The sequence below is a fragment of the Pygocentrus nattereri genome, chromosome 6 (assembly GCF_015220715.1).
Source record: "Pygocentrus nattereri isolate fPygNat1 chromosome 6, fPygNat1.pri, whole genome shotgun sequence".
NCBI classification, from domain to species: domain Eukaryota; kingdom Metazoa; phylum Chordata; class Actinopteri; order Characiformes; family Serrasalmidae; genus Pygocentrus; species Pygocentrus nattereri.
Window position 1 is genome coordinate 18,470,932 of NC_051216.1, and position 16,416 is coordinate 18,487,347.

At 40.3% G+C, this 16,416-nt stretch overlaps 1 protein-coding gene across 4 annotated transcripts in view; it reads left to right on the forward strand.

Moving 5' to 3' along the window:
* The first annotated feature begins 3,324 nt into the window (after nt 1–3,324).
* The window catches only part of raph1a (Ras association (RalGDS/AF-6) and pleckstrin homology domains 1a), a 95,039-nt gene continuing 81,947 nt past the window's right edge, over nt 3,325–16,416 (forward strand). For 3 of the 4 annotated variants that reach the window (XM_017691713.2, XM_017691717.2, XM_037539235.1), the window contains exon 1: nt 3,325–3,635. The gene's annotated coding sequence lies outside the window, so the exon portion shown is untranslated. Of the gene's footprint in view, nt 3,636–7,684; nt 7,772–16,416 lie in introns of all 4 variants that reach the window. The other variant, XM_017691714.2, reaches the window with a different exon arrangement.

Genomic DNA, 16,416 nt, shown 5'->3' on the forward strand with positions numbered 1-16,416 from the left:
GAGAGGGGGACTCCGGACAGCACCCCCCCCAGCCACGGAGTGCAGATCCGGGGGAACCAGAGGAACCAGAGCCGCCCCCAGGATGCCCCCCCCCCATCACGAGGCAGCAGCGGAGACCCAGCGCCTCATGCGCCCGAGAGCTACCCACCACCCAGCAGGGCCCCATCCCCGCCGAGGGGCCCTGAGCCGCCCAGGAACACAACCACCCAGGGGAGCGGGCCAACCGTCACGCCGGAGTACCAGGCCAGGCCCTGAAGCCCCAAGGCGCCCCCCCATCCGGGGGGGAAGTGGCAACCACAGGGGAGCAGCCGGGAGAGGACCGGGGACAGCAATCCCCCGACCCAGAACCAGCTGTCCTCACATACACTCAACCTCATATATACATCCTCGACCATATATACACCTACATACTTTCACTCCCATATATTCATCCACCCCTATATATACACACCTACGCACACATACCTCCACACCTATACACACTCCTACATACATACATACACACACATATATACATACACATATCACCCCAATATGTACACACACACACCCATATATTACTAAGCTAGCGTTAATGGAGATTCACATAAACATGCTCTGATTATACACAGACATTTGAAGTTGGTAAGACATTTCATATTTCCATGTTTAATTTGTAGATTGTAAAAGACATATTAACATATATTTTATCTTGTATGAAGCAGTTGTACAGTGATTTCCTAAATTACCTAAGGCTGGCATAGAGCTTCTGCTGTTTTACCTGCCATATCAGACTGTTTAGGCTAGCAGTCCTGTTCTCAGTCACTGAGATATCGCTGTTACCAGAAGGCCTATAGCAGGGGTCCGTGGGTCTTTTACTGCCCTGTTGTGGCTCCACAGCAAAATAGGATTTGTAGATAAACTTAAAATAACCCTCCTTTACAGAACAATAAAGCTTTGCCGATAGTTAGCTCTTACAGTTTTAACAAATGCTGGCGTTAATATAATTGCTAATTCCTTTAACCCTGAAGATTGGCAGACTGCTGGTCACCCTAGCAATGCAGACAAGAATCTAGCCTAGCTAGTAGCTAGTATAAAAAAGAAAGACATTGAGCCGAATATCGATAATTTGAAGACGAATGGTCTTATTTGCCTTTAGAAGCACTCGGTTGTTTTCCTGATACTTTAAATCTGAACTTAAGGTGGAACGTTTAGGTGGAACACTGTCTAAACTATTATACTGCTGAAAAGTTTCCTGGCGGAGGCGCAAGAAACGTGGCTATAGCTGAGGAAAAACAAAGTAAGTTTGCTTTTTCGATTATATTTTTTTATACTATACAGGTACATTAGCACATACTGAGACATAGTTACTGGTTTAAGGACAGAGTGGCTTTTCTTAAATTGGCCACTGGAACTAAAAACGTGGTTGATTACTGCTAGATTAATGATTAATTAATGAATTTAGGTTCCTAATGAAGAGAATGGTTCATCTGAGGATTTATGCCATCAGTCCTGCTCCTGAAGGCCTAACCAATAGGAGAGCTGGCTACTACCTTGATACAGCCTGATTGAACACTTTTCCTTTGAGCTCTTCAAAGATTTAATCCTTTTATTTCCAAACAAAACTTAACAATGAAAGAAGAAAATTACAATACTGGCAAAATTTGCATGCATACAAAATAAATTATATGAAATAAAAATAAACAAAAAAATTAAAAGTCTTGCTTTTTTCTTTGTTTCACAGAAATCATTAAAACTTCTTTGAAGGCATAGATATCCCTCATGGTTTTTGTTTGTAATATTATGCTGTCTATTTGTATTTATACATTTATGCAATTTTTATTGCAGTAATCATTATGATTTGTCTCCCTACATTTAAGAAATATTACTTTTAACTTTCAAGGCACATTATGACACACCAATATATTTCATTAGCAGATGACCACCATAATATTTGTTTAAATCAGCTAAATTACACATTTTATTATATGTATTGCATGCTTATAAGTGGATTAAAATGTGTTCATATACAATAACACAGTAGTGCTGCAAAGCTTGTGTGTTTGCATGCAGGTGGGGGCTTACACAAAATGAACAGCTAACATCAGTGGCAGCGTGGTTGAACTCTGAGAAATGCAGAAATGCCTGCAGTTAACATTAGCCAGGACACTGGCCTTCCCTCCTATGGATAGAAGTGGGCCGAGGGATCAGAGAGAGATTACAGTTGTACAAATTGCCTGATTTGGGAATACAGACTGTGATTATAGGCCTATAATGTGCTGGAATATAGTACTATCTAAATAAGGCAGATTAGATCAGATTGGATTAAGAATTATGAAACACATTAATATCAGTGGCCATGAATATACCCTAAATGATATATCAGAAATTCTTAGCCCTGTTGTCTGAGAGCCATGGATAGTTTAGTATTTTATCTTCCCTGATATGCCCATGTGTTTAATTATCTGAGGACTCAAATAAAGTATATTTGAACAATGAAAGCACACACACACACTATATATATATGTGTATGTATATGTGTGTGTGTATATATAAAGTGCATTCATTGTATTCACACACACACACACACACATATATATATATATATATATATATATATATATATATATATATATATATATATATACATATTTTACAGCAAACACACCTCTGCACATATTAGTGCATGTTTACTGTTTATTTTCTTAATTTTTAACGTATTGGAAAAAATAAAACATAAATGGTGGCCTGTGCAAAAATGATGCCACATTTTATATTTTCTGCTTTATCTTTTTTTCAACATGTTAAGCTCAGAAAATAAATAGAAATTGTGCGTTAAAATGTGGCCAGGGGTGTTCAAATGTTTGCATAGCCCTGTAATATCATTGAAATACAAGATGGTTATGATTTTTGAATGACTTAATGAATTCATTTAAAAAAAGGGAGGTCTTCATAGCTCTTTTGTTATGGAAAGCCTTCAGGTAAATACAAATGACTGGACTACATAATCCTGGATTTATGTGTTATTAATAGTAGCTGAATTACAACTAATAGCTGATGTACTTCTTTTCCAGAAACCCATTGAGAAAATACAATATCAAAAATGAACAACCGTTTCTGGCTCAAAATTATAGAAGGTGTGCTGAGATCTCTCTTCTAACGTTTGCCACTGTAATGATGGTTTTACGTTATATTTTGTCTAAATGAACGTCTCTTCTTGCTTTGTTGGGGAGCAGAAACGTGTTCCTATCAGACCATTCCTCATCCGCAGACTCACCGAGGGCTACTGCATGTATTTGGTGACGTGCGGTGGGTGGGTGGGTAGGGCCGGGAGCGCGCCTGCCTGGCTTTTCAGGGCTGGACAGGAAACGGAGACGCCCAGAGCGCGCATCAGTCCAGCAGCTGCTCCGCTTGGAATCAGAAATGGAAGCGGGAGCGTAAATGGACCCGGGAGCGGACGGAGGCTCTGGACTGATCGGGCACAGCGGCGAGCAGCGACGGTGAATACAGGAGCGGGGCGAGGGCCCACTGCCTTAATACTGTCCCCCTGTTAGGGTTGCTGCATTTGCGCAACACGTCGCCTTTTCCCCCTCAAACCATTGTTGCTGATTTTGGCAGCGCGAGGAGGCGACCCTCAACAACCTGGATCCATAACGGTAAGAGGCTGCTGCTTTCGCCTTTTCTAGCTTCGCTGCTATTCTGAGCTGGTTACAAAAAAGGATAAACCCACGATAGGGAAAGAAGGGGGAGATTGTACCCACCTTTTGTGCGCCCCTTTCTTATTTATGTGTCTGTGGTGTGCATTAGCTTATTAGCGAGCAAAGGCACAGCCCAGCTGAGCGAGCGAGCCTCACGGGGCTCATTTACATTCATCTTTCCTTCTTCTTTACCGAACTGGTGACACGTCTGTTGTTTAGATCAGCCCAGCTGCGTTTCTCTGTTTCAGTCCAAAGCGATGACAGAATTGTAGGATTTGGACTGTGGAATATGAATTGCAGTGACAGGCGCTGGATCCTATCATACATGATAATGTGGTGTATGTGAACCTCGGGCTGTGGATTATTAGTCAAGGCGGTATGTTATGCAGGGACGACACCTGAGCATATTGAGGTCAGTAAAACGCATACAAGCGAGGGAAAAAGACGATTAAAACGCTTAATGCTTAGCCCATCGCCTCTCTAAACCCTTAAACCCTTAAACCTGGGTGTGTTTGCACGCGCGCCTTGCCTTTCTTAGCCGTGCCAGAGCCCTGGATTTGTAGATTAGCGGCTGTACTGCGTGTATAGGTCTTTGTACATACGTATATCTACGGTCACATCCCATCTTTAGCTAACCGTCATGTCTTATTTTAACGTTATAAACACTGAAGGCTGCGATTGGACTCGCAGTGCTACGACTACGATTGGCGTGATTAGCTGAAGTCACGTGACCCCGTGTCTCCGCCTCTTCAGCGCTGAGAGCTGCAGGCTGGAGCTGGTGGCGCTGCAGTAAACATCAGGAGAATCCAAGCAAGGCTTCCTTGCTGGAAAAAGACCAATAGAGCCATGGTTAGCATTAAAAACCTGATGTTTTTGCTTCCTGGTGGTAATTTTCTTAATAGTTGCCTTTACATACGACTACTGTCCTGTAGAACACCTTTAAATTGTATTAGAAACCCATTAGATGTGTCACAGATCACCTGTTAAAACATTAAGATCCTTTACATTGTGATATCAACCCGAATGGCCCATTAAGAAAAGCCAGACATATTACAAAACCACCAGGAACCAGTTTCCAGTTTCAAGGTGTCTGTGTTTTTTTTCACCATCAATTGTTCAAGCTATATATCAGCAGTCTGGGAAGAACTGCTCAGATTATTTGATCATCTTTTACTGGAAGGTGGCGATTTTGCAGTTTGATTCACATTTCTTTGTAGCTTGCTGTCCATTCCAGCTGCTTTTCAAGCACCCTGTGAAGCAGACGGTCAGATTTAGTCTAAGAAACATGCAAGTGGTGGCTGGGCTGTTTGACTGTTCTATAGATTTTTAGCAGGATGAGGCTACTTCAGGCTGTTTTAGGTCACCTGCGGAGTGATTGTGCAGCTGTTCTGGGGTATTTTCTATGGAACTCCTGGTGTGGGAGGATTTTAAGCTCTAGATGATACACACCATTCATTGTCTTGAACTGTTGCAGATTAAACCCAACAGAACTTTCTTAGGTTCACTTTAAAGGGCCCGTAATTCTACAATATTTTTTGTATGTTTGTCCCCCAGGGGTCAATTTGACCTTTGTACAGGTCTATGTACCAACAACAGTTTTTTACAGGACTTCAAATTTTTACAGGACTTTTTCATCTTTTTTAGAAGTAAAATGGCTGTTTTTGTTACTGCACCTTTAATATTGGGGTATATGTTAATGATCTGTGTGCTGATTGACTGCCCTGTATTGACCTTCTTTCGAAACGTAGTCTAGACTGAAGTGCTTTTTGTAACTTCAGTGGGAATTGTGAGGCTAAGGTGCTGCAGGCTGAATAGGGGATATATGGAAAAGCATTGGTTTTCGTGACATCAACAACAATGAGTTTAAAATAGGCTGTTTTTGAAGTGTAGTTTGCGTATATGTGCTGAGGAATGACTGGTCTGTATTGAACCTTAATTGCAAATTAGAAATTTTAAATATAATATCAAACTCTTATTCCAAAAGGTGAGGAAATTTAGTTTTTCCATTAAATTGGTCCTTTAAATTAATGAAGGAACTGTGCCTTTGTTTGTTGTCTATGGGGATGCTTTCTTTTTGAGAAGGTGAACAAAAGTAGTTTGTTGCTGGACATGACTCTTAATTCTTGCTCTGATTTTCACACTGCTCCTTTTACCCAGAGGAATACAGTACAGTTTGGAGGTTGGCACAAGGCCACAGAGGGCAAATGGCAGAGAGGGGGAGAGTTCAGAAATACCAATTACTTGCCAACCCAGTGGATTGCATAGCTCAGTGGCATCTGACAGCACTCCCAGAATAAACAAATGAATAAAAGTTGTTATTGTGTAAGAGGCCAATCCAGACCGTTTGTTATTTGTTAAGCACAGTTCTCTGCCTCTGAACCTTCTTTGGGTGCATTTCTTTGCTTTGGAGCATTGACGCACTGTTCTTACACCACTTGGGTGGGACTGGTACTTTGTTTTAATCTGCTAACACCTCCAAATCGAAAACTTTTGTTGTGTGTGTAATTTAATGGAAAAACACAATTTCCTTGCTTTCCTTTTTCTAAATAAAATAGTTGTTCTTGAACAGTGCTACGTTATATACATAAACAAGTCATGGCAGATTCCATACGCTGTTGTGAGCTGTCCATAATAAATTTTGTTCAGAGATGTAAGAGAGTCATGTTGCCATTATTGGTAATTGTCATAATCGATGCCATAATGTCGACATCATGACAGCATATGTTTCATGGTATTTTGTGTGCTTTAGTTTACTGTCATGACATCAAACATTATGACATCTGTCTCGACAGTTACCAGAGACGATAAAATGACATTGGATATAATGTTTCATGACTCGTGACATCGTGTGACATCTCCTGTAATAAGTTTATGACATTTTTATGTCAGTGTTTAGTATTGTTAAAGTTTCAAAATGTACCGTTCACTCCCCAGTCCATGCAATCCATATATAAAAGCTAAGCTACAAAACAGACTGTCTTCTCTAAAGTGACTGTGAATAAGCTCTTTATTTGGCCTTCAGGCTTGATTACATTAGTGATCTAATTATTGACAAGTTCACCATTACCCCGTGCCCTCTTCCCCCCACCTCTATGGCCAGGTGATAGTACTATGTATGTATGTATGTGTGTATGTATGCATTGCACCACCAAACTAAAAGCAGCCCTGATGGTTTGGCAAGATAAGAGCAGAATTAAAATACAACTGGGTGGCATTTTTGTAACAAATCAAATGACCACAGACTGTGACATGTTGGAATTTGCTGCTGGCAGCCATGCCCTTTGCTGATCACATCCATTCCACTAGCTGGAATTGAGGCATCTATTCTTTTGGATTTTTCACATGTAGGAGACAGCAGCAATGGAAATAGTCATGCATGGTTGACAAACTTTCATGATGGAAGAAGCTGGATCATTTCCATCTCTCAGTCTATCTTCCTTCTCTTTGAGAGCAGCGACTGAAAATAATAAAGGATCTTTTCCCTGCCGGATGTGCTTACTTCATTCTAGCCTTGAGAAAGCAGTAGAATATTTGTGCTCAGGGGGCCATTAAGAGTTGCTTATTCTAGTGTAAATCCTGGAAAATGCTAGGGAAAGTGCCAGGAGGTATAACAATGGAGCTGCACCACTTAATGCTTTGCAAAAGACCAAACAAATCTCTAACCACATACTCACTGAGTAGCATTGAATGGCATGTTCTGACCATTGTAGCCTTGTCTTAAAATTCATTATCTGTTAGAGGAGCTAACCATGTGCTGTTACCAGATGTGCATGCTGTAAACTACACTCCACCACAGTCCCCTTTCCAGAACTGGCCTCGTTTGCTGGAATGACATCATGTGGTTGTGAAAGTAGGGTGGGTGCAGCTCTCGAGGGCCCAAGTGTCCTGATGCTGAGAATGCATACCCAAAATTCCCTCTTACAGCATGCACATTCTCTTGAGTCCTGCAGGAAACACAAATGGTGTATGGAGACACAAATGGTGGGGTTGTATGTGTTTGTTTGCAGCTGACCTTGTTGGAAGCCGATGCAAGATCTCGTGTACCAGCATGACCCCAGCCAGCATTCCCTGGACTGAAATTAAGCTTCCAAAATGTGAGTGAGAGAGAAAAGGAAAATGTGTGGTAAGAGTAACATAACAGCATTGGAAAATGGAGTAGAGGCAGTTTACTCTCTCTTACCTAACATTCAGAGCAATCTTGCTGGTGATATTTTCACAGGATCTGGCAAAATCCCCTTTAACTGATTAAACCCCTTGAATAGCTGGATCACATACAAGTACATCTTTAGTGTAATTCACAGATTTCTGTGTGCTACCATGTATTCTATCACTGTCTAAAAGAAGCACAACATTGCCTTTATTGTTGAATGCAGTGCAGTAGTTTAAGAGCGAGCATTTGCCCACATTCTGAGTGTAGTTTGAATCGTTAAGGATTTCTTGCTTTGTTTCATCAAATTAGCAATAAAGGGGGACTGTTGTTTGAAGTATGTTCATTTGCAGCATTTCCTCCATCATAAAATAGGCCAGACAGAAGGAGGTAACCGTCAGGTTAATATTTTGCAACGTTTTTTTTTTTTTGTGGTATGTGCACAAAGTAATTTTTGTCATTCTCCACTAACTTATCTATTTTTAAATTTAATGATGCACTAAATTTAGGTCCAAGATTAGCCCATGTGCGGCAGAGGCAAGCTGGCTTGTGCCAGAGGAGCAGCATCTAGCTCTAGCATCTAACATCTAGCCTTCTAGCATCTTAGTTATTCACAGTAGGCTTTAATTATAGTAACACTAGGCCTTAAGAAATAACATTTTCTGCAAACTAAAATATCAGCTTTGAGTTGTTTTAGTGACATATAGTGTTCAATAAATTGTAATATAAGACAAGAAATTCAAGCTTGGTGTTTCATCTTTGATATTTTTGTTGAGTAAAACCGGTGTGAGTTCACCTTCCTGGATGTTTGTAACCAATAAAATTTCTTCAATAATAGCCCTAATAATCAAAAGCAAGTATATTTGGGGTTTTTATTGACTTCTAACTCCTAGTCACACAATTGCATTTCTTGTAAATACAGCTATAAAGAATGGATGTAGAGAACTTGATGTATTCACATGTATGATGTGCTCACTGTGTTCTCGTCTTGCACATGTTTGATGACACCACACAGGCAATGTCTAGGGGAAACACTTACGCCTTTCTGTATTCTTTACATATCAAAAAACATGTGACACTAAAATTGAGAAATCAAATTTAAAAAGCATTAAACATTAAACCATTTGACTGTCTCCTGGAATGGTTCTTGTTCAGGTGGAAATTGTACAAAGAATGTCTGAATTGTTGCCGTGCATTGTTCTGTACATGAAATATGATATGCACCTGCATGTTAATAATCAGTCTGGTACATCTGCATCAGCTAGAGACCCCACTCACCTGGCCTACCACAGCTTATAACTGTCATCATCTCATCAGTCATGACTGACTCTCCTCTCTCAGTGTGGGCAGATGACTGCAGTGTAGGTAAACATCTTCAGTAATACTCTCAGTCCAGTATGTCTTGACACTGTGATAGCATTTTTATTGCTTCTGATTCTCCACAAAACAGCTAAACAGCATGGCGTACATACACAAACCCAGGGTGACTAGGATGATTTAAGGGTGGTTATTGTTTTCAGCATGAAGAATTATTATACTGTTTTATTACATCTTTTGCACAGTGCCGGAATGAAATACTGGGTGTGTTCTACTTTCTGTTTTCATGTACCAGGTGTTCTGTTAGTCACTGTGGCTAATTCTATAGTGAAGGTGCAGCTTGCTTGTGTAGCAGTGTGTGTTTTTGCTGTGACTAGTCTGTGTTGGGTAAGAGATGAAAACTGCTTATGCCCTCTCACCCAGTGTTTTTGAGAAACACTGGTGATTGCCAGTTAGTGGATTTATCTGAGTCAGCCAACTGCATGTGTTTGTGTGCCCATGCGCGCCTTCTATGATCAACCTAAGTAGATAAGGTTACACAAAGTCTGTATTACATCTACAAAGCTCTACTGTACTCATTTAAAAGTTTCTTATTGATGCTGTCTTTGTCGATAGAGTGGTCAGAGTTTAAAAGGCTGTTTATGCCCTCAGACAGCCTGTGTCAGAGGTCAGGCTCCCAGCAGGCACAGATAAATGCCACACGTCCACTCCAGCCTGAGAGGCAGCTTTCTGGATCCTAGACACACTTGACTCAAAACAAGGGAGATGTGTATATTTTTAACCTGTTGATGAGTTCAGTCAAATAGAATAGCATAGTTTTAATACAATGTCTTATCAGCTGTTCTTCAGTTTAGTATCACATATAGATAAAACACAAGAGACATAGTGTCTTGTTTGTTTTTTGCTTTGAATGCTCTATAGCCTTTGTGTGAGCCTTCCTAATATATACTGGTGTACATATATAAAAAAATGCACTGGCCACTCAAGATTAAGATTTTGGAGACAGAAATCTGAAAACATACACAACTAAAATCATGCTTTGGTACTAAAAACTGTCAGGTGTTGCTTTGTACTTCCCCATGTCCGCTCCATTTTTCTCCTTGTCCACTTTGTTTTTTATTACACCAGTCAAATCAGGGAATGGATCTTTGTTTTTTTGCAGTATAGCCATATTGAAGATTTATTATCATTTGATAACACCCTGGGCGGTTGCTACTGGGACCACTGAAGATCTTTGCACAACATCATTCGAAAGATGGGGCTGTGCTTTTGAAAATTAGGCTTTCTAAGTTACTTCAGAGTTACTAGTAAAGAATGAACTTTCTGATTCATCCCCCCCCCCCCCCCCCCCATCCTTGTTTTTTTTTTTTAATTGTCAGCACTGCCACTGGCAGTAAAACCATATGTAAATAACCTAGGTGTAGCAAGCTATGAAGTAGTTCTAGAAAGAAGTTTTCACTTGGTTTCATGTCAGCTATTGAGGTGTATTCTTAATAAAATGGTTAGTAAGGGCAATAGAACCATATACAATCAAAGAGCCATTTGAATGCATAAATGATTCTTTGCCTGGTCAAATCATTCTTCTCCATGATGGAAACCCAATTATATAAATGGTTCTTTTAAAGAATCCTTTTGAAATTGGTTCTATATAGCACCAAAGGGGTTCTACTATTGTTATGAGTCAAATAACCCTTTTTCAGTATGACAGAGATGGTGGTAGTATTAACATTATAGTTGAGAAATTCTGATTGGATGATCAGACAGCCTCTGGATCTCATGCAGGAGGGTGAAAAGTAGTTGTTTTGTTATTATTGGTGGATATTTGTAAATGTTTGGAAATTCAATTGGTCTGTTGGTTTATTGAAAGGGAAAAATAAACAAACAAAAGAAATTCCCAGGGAACTGGCCACCCAGGTTACAGGCTCTGCATTTTACTGGTTAAATGTGAAATGTTGTGGTCAGGGCTACTGGGCAATAGGCAATACCCTGAATATATGTAATGTGGCAAGTCTTTTTTTTTTTGCTGTGTTTGGCCAAATATGCCATTTTACCACAGTGTTAGTTTTGACTAGGCTTGTTGTGCAACTGCATGAACTACTCATATGCTGCATTAATCAACTCAGAAACCATAATACAAATGGAGCTGGCTTAAGTGGTTCTCTCGATGTGTGCAGTTTGCCTTCCATCCTGTCTGACTGACAGATGTTTTGTGCACTTGTGTTCCCCACATGCATACAAAAGAAGTGTGAGAATATTCCATCTGATCCATGTGATGAGTATCCCTCATTAAACCTCATTAGCTTGTTTGTCCCATGTTATCGATGTCTGCTGAGGGGTTGTAATTAAATGTTTATGTGATGTAGATTTGCTAGTGTTGCATTCTGGTAGTGCACCAACGCTGAAAATAAAATGTTCAATTCATTGCTAGCAGAGAGAGAGAGAGAGTGAGAGGGAGATAGAGAAGAGTATGTTTGGCACCACCTTTATCTAGTGTTCAGTCTGCACAGTCACGTAATCTGCTCCCTCTTAATCACTGTACAGCAGGAAACACACAAGAACAGTGGCTGATTAAGGAACTCCATGCCAACTGCCAAGACTGTGGACTTGTTTTGGCTGCTGATCCTCATGTTGGTGTGCAGGTGAGCAGAAGGAAGACAATTTATTTTCATGTTTCTGTCATTCTGAGTGGTAGACGTGAAGAATTTATGCTGTGAGCGTGTCTCTGCTGGATTTGTAGATGGCTTTGATATCAAAGATTACAATAACGAAGCAGACTGGAAATAATTTCAAAGGGAGTGAAATCTCACATACTTCACTCCTTTTCACCTAAAGGCGATCTTAACTAAACAGGATGCACAATAATGAAAATATCTGTACACTCATTAAAATAAAGGTGCCATAAGAACCAGTTTAGGTTCCCTGTAGAACCTGTACGGTTCTTGAAAAACTAGGGCTGCTGCTACCAGTTATTTAGTAACAGGCTGCTGTCAGTTAAGGTTAGGAACAGCCACTCAGTAAATAATCATTACTCATTTTTTTCTGTGGATGCTGAAGTTACACTCAGACGTTATGCTGGTGGAGCATCAAAAATGCATAGCGATTCTTTCTTAAAAGATTCTGAATTAAATCACAAAATGCCACAGTCAGTCTTTTTTAATTTAGGCTCTGCATGTACTCAGACATAGCCAGACAGGGTTTGACTGGGGAGTGGGGCGGGGGCACTGAGTGGGTCCCAGGTCTTCCGTAAGAGTAGAGACCCCTTATAAGAGAAACAGAATTTTAGTGTTATTTCCTTGAATAAAATATGAATTTTCTGACAAACTGAATTCCCTCACACAAGGTGACCACCTTCAATTATCCTGGCTTAAAACCGGAGAAGATTAAAGCACAACCCAAACTAAATCTGAACAAAATGATAAAATATATAGATCGCCTCATTCTTACTCTTTTCACCAAAGAGACATTGGCCAGTTCGAGCCCAGCACTTTATAAAGTAGGATACTTCGACATCACCCAGGCTGAAAGAGGAAAAAATGCAGGATCTCATTAGTGCATGCATGTTTGCAGTCACAGTTGGTCATAATTGTAGTGTAAATGAAATAAAATGCCCAAACCATACTAAATATGACCCTACATAAGAATGTGGCTTTGTTTAACAACCCGCTCAGGACATTGCTATCTGGCCAACAGGCTAACCCAGTGAAACTGAGAGTTAAGAACTACTGAAGGGTTCAGTGTAAAACTGCTGCATACAAAGTAAAAATTGTTACCTGATGCATCAAGAATCATTTTATAAATGTTTTGGCACTAATTCAAAATCAAATCAAATTAAATTGTGAGGCGAATGTGAGGCACTAACAGTCAGTGATGCAGTCAGTGATGTAATTACAGCAGCCCTATGAAGAACCGCTTTTCGAATTAAGATGTGCAAGTCATGGTTCTTAAACATTTTTTCTAGACTTTAATGTCTAAGGGAAGAACCACTGAGGAACATGTCTTGTGTAGAAGAATGACATATGTGAGATTTTGCTTTCCTAAGGATAATCATTTTTTTGAGAATCACTGAGATGTACTAAGGCTGAGTCTCAATTTGCACCCTTCTCCCTGTGTAGTGTACTGCATAGGTAGTGAAACTATGGCTTCTACATAGAAATAGTGTGCTAAATTTTGTAATCTTACAGCTTATGGCTCAATGGAAATGGCTTTATGTTGGACACAGAATGCACTATTTAGGTGTACAGTCTGTTATATCTTGGCTTACATGGTGCACATCGTAGAGAGAAGGGAGCCACAGATTCAGCAGAAGTTTTATATTCATTTTTGAAAAATAGGACCGAGCATGGAGAGGTAAAGGTCCAATTACTAGAGTCAAACTGGTTATACAGTGTTTGGCATATTGACAACTGTCCAGGATTTTCCTAGATTGTCTAGATTTTTGGTCCAGGAAAAAAAATATTCCATTCCTGGACACAAAATGACACAGACCATTTGTACGTATAGAACGGGTTGGAATAATACACATTACCCTCACTGTAAGGACACTTGTTTGGGAAATGTGTGCTGTTGGTGACATTATCCACTGAATTTAGTAAAAAATCATGTTGCTGATGGAGTGTTTAGGAACTTTACAGAGCTGAGGTGGCACCCCGTTTAGTATGTGCCAGTATTCACTCTTTTATCAGATTTCGTCGAGGGGGAGGGATGGACAGTGAAGGGCAGTGGGAGTGAAGTGAGGAAAAGAGATGGAGGGGAGAAAAGAGATGGTATGTCCTTCACCTGTTCAGACAGGAAGAGCGTGTGTGCGTAACTGTGTGCTGCATGCAGATCTTTCCCTGTGCGATCTTAAGCTTCCATTTAATGTGACCAGGGCAGCGCTGCCAGCAGCCAACTGCTAATGTCTCTGGATCAGACCTGACCTGCTCTAGAAAGCCAGCCAAGTGTGTGTGTGTTGAAAAGAGGATGGAGGGAGAGTTAGTGAGAAATGACTGGCTGGCTGGCTAGAGAGAGAGGGTTTGTCAGAATGGAAAAAGAAAAAGTGAGACAGGGGGACGATAGCCCAGTGTGAACTGGCCTGTCTCTCTGTCAGGTCACATGTCTCTGAGTGTATGATTGGTGCACACTTATCAGAGTTCTAACATCTCAGCTTTGTGCTCAGATCCCTCCCTGGCCTTGCCAGCGTAATCGGAGCGTCTAGTGTTGCTCTGTTCTGGCCTGTTTGTTTTGAGTAAATCCACTCCAAGGCCTATAAGGCTGGTCTTCCAGAGAAGCTAGAGCTAGCATTTGCACACATTTTCTTGTACCACTGCCACCTTTTACCCTTTAAGGTGTTGCAACCCGGAAATAATACTTCAGAGTACTCTCTTAGCTTGCTGGCGACTCTTAATGGGGTGAAATTTGAACAGAAGCAGCTTTCTAGAGCACCGTTGATGTAATGTTTAAGTTCATGTTTGGAAAATCTAAGCTCACTCCTCTTTTTCCTTTTCTTCCATTTTTTTCCCTTCTTTTTTGCTCTGTCTATCGTTTTGTGCCAGATTTTCTGAGCTTTTCCTCCTTATGTGGAAGAATGAGAAGAAGAATGAGGCTCGTGTTCTTGGGGAGGAATGAGTGACTGGAAATCAGGAGCACGTACAGTTTACAGCCGCAGCTCCGTGCTGCTGGGCTATCTGTAGTGTTTTGCTAACTCTGTGATAGCATCTTATGTCTGAGGGGTTAAAGCAAAATGTATGCATTAGCTTTTTTCAGGATTTAGTGTTCCAAAATGGTCAGATAATCCATCGTATATGTCCGCTAATGAAATAACTCTTTCATCTTCTAAGATTTCTTTTTGTTTTATTTTCTTCTTGGAGGCAGAGAGAAATGTGGAAAGCATGTATAATCATTTGATCATCATTACAGGCTTTCGTGCTGCTTCCCTGTTTTGACATGTCTGAAGGTGCTGTCGTAACGCTCCCTTTTTCCAGCTGTTTTTCGCTACCCACTCGACACACGTTTGAAGGCACCACACAGCCCTGGGTCTCCATACAGCGTTTTAACTCTGCTTTAGCTCTCCAGCTATTTAGCTTTTGTGTACACTTTAATTCATTCTGGCGTATGTGTATTACTTTCAAATTGAGATTTGGCCTCTTCTGCCAGTCAGCGTTTCATTGAATTACACACACAGTTTCACTGAGTCATCTGAGTTCTCTGGAAGCAACCCACCATCACATAAGTCAGTAAGGCCCTGTCTGTGATTAAAGTGGTGGTTTGTTAGATATTTATTTGCTGACATGATGATTTTGAGCTATTCTGCTTTGCTGGAACTGATGTGTTGAGACAGAGATTTTCCTCTTGTCTTTATTGGGTGAGAATGACTCAGGTGTGCCTGGAGGTTTGAAGTGAAACCCTGAAGGGTGCTTTTCTTTTACTTGAAGGGCTGGTATTCCAGACATTGTTGCAGTCTAGGATTGAATCACATTTCACTGGACGTAAATGTTTCCTCAAGCACTAGGCTTTTTTTAGGCTTACACCCTAATCATTTTTTTGCAGTGTTTTAAGTTTTGATTTTAATATGTTGCAATATACGCTGTGCAATGTTTATATATATATATATATATATATATATATATATATATATATATATATATATATATATATATATATATATATATATATATACATAAATACATAGCCTTACAATCTTGATAGTCAGTGACTTTAAACACGGCACTATCATAGAATGCCACCTTTGCTGCAAGTCAGTTTGTGACACTTCTGACCTGCTATATCTGGCCTGGACAACAGAAAGTGTTAATAATGTGAAATGTAAGCAGCTAGGAACAACACCTCAGCCAGGACGTACACCTGGAAACGTGTTTTGTTGGAGTGATGAACCACATTTCTCTATCTGGCAGTCTGATGGATGAGTCTGGGTTTGGTTAATGACATTAGAACATTACCTGCACTGTGCCAACTGTATCGTTTGGTGGAGGAGGTATAATGCTATGGGGGTAACCTAAACACATAAGTGATCAGTGATTCCTTGTACATTTTATCTGATAACAAATGCAGAAAGAGACTGACAGTAAATCTATTTAGTAAATATGATCATAAGTGGTAAATGATGACACATAGAAATGCCAGGTGCAAACTGTGTCCAGCTGTGACTAAATCACTCTAGACAGATATTTATACCAGGTATGAACAGGAAATAAATTTGGGCAAGAAGATCAATCGGTTATAGGTTGAAATCAGATGATTTTCAGTATAAATATGCTATCAGTGATTAGCTCGGCTCGT